We start from the raw sequence: 742 nt of genomic DNA, 5'->3' as shown, positions 1-742 counted from the left end.
AGCAGGTGAGAGCTCTGCCCGGCCTTCGGGACTGTGCACCCATCTGCGGGGCGAGGAGGTGCTGTGGAGGATGGGGCGAATCTGTGCCCTCGCAGAAACCCCGCGTTCTAACCGCTTTGGTAATGAGGGGGGGGAAAAAAAAAAGAGAGGCAAAACAACCCAGCTTGTGCTTTTTCAATAGAGATAACTGTTATCTCTTATAGAAGTCTACATAAGTGTAAGTAATTGCCCGCACTTGGCTCCGTGACAGGGAAAGGCTGGGATCCGCAGACTCGCGTTGCACGGTGCGCAGGGAAGCTGCGGGGGCTGCAGGCGTTCGTGCCCCGCTCCAACCGCCGGTAGAGTTCCGTGTGGGAGTTCGTGGTGCCCTAGGAAGGGGGCGGGGAGGGGGCACGTTGTGCGAAAGACTTTGAGCGAAGTTTTGCCGGGATCGTCGTTAAAACCAAAGCGAACCAAACGGTCGCGCAGCCGCACCGAGCCGGCTGCCTTTGTTCGGCGTGGAGGTGCTGGGGCCGCGTCAGGAAGGAGCGGCGCGAATCCGCGTCGGCTGCACTCGTCCTGCTGGCAGACTCGGCGTTTTGCCCCTTCTCCGCCTCATCTCGGCTCCTCGAGCCGGCGCTGCGCGGGAGCTGGAGGGATCCGTTCGCGCGTGCCCATGCGCGCCGCGGGGCTGCGGAGCCGCGGATCGCCTTGTGGTTCGCACGCCGCGCCGGGCGCTGCCTCCGCGACTCTGCTTCCGCCG

The sequence above is a fragment of the Meleagris gallopavo genome, chromosome 3 (genome assembly GCF_000146605.3).
Source record: "Meleagris gallopavo isolate NT-WF06-2002-E0010 breed Aviagen turkey brand Nicholas breeding stock chromosome 3, Turkey_5.1, whole genome shotgun sequence".
Classification (NCBI taxonomy): domain Eukaryota; kingdom Metazoa; phylum Chordata; class Aves; order Galliformes; family Phasianidae; genus Meleagris; species Meleagris gallopavo.
The sequence above is the reverse complement of the archived record's forward strand: the minus strand, read 5'-3'. Positions refer to the sequence as shown.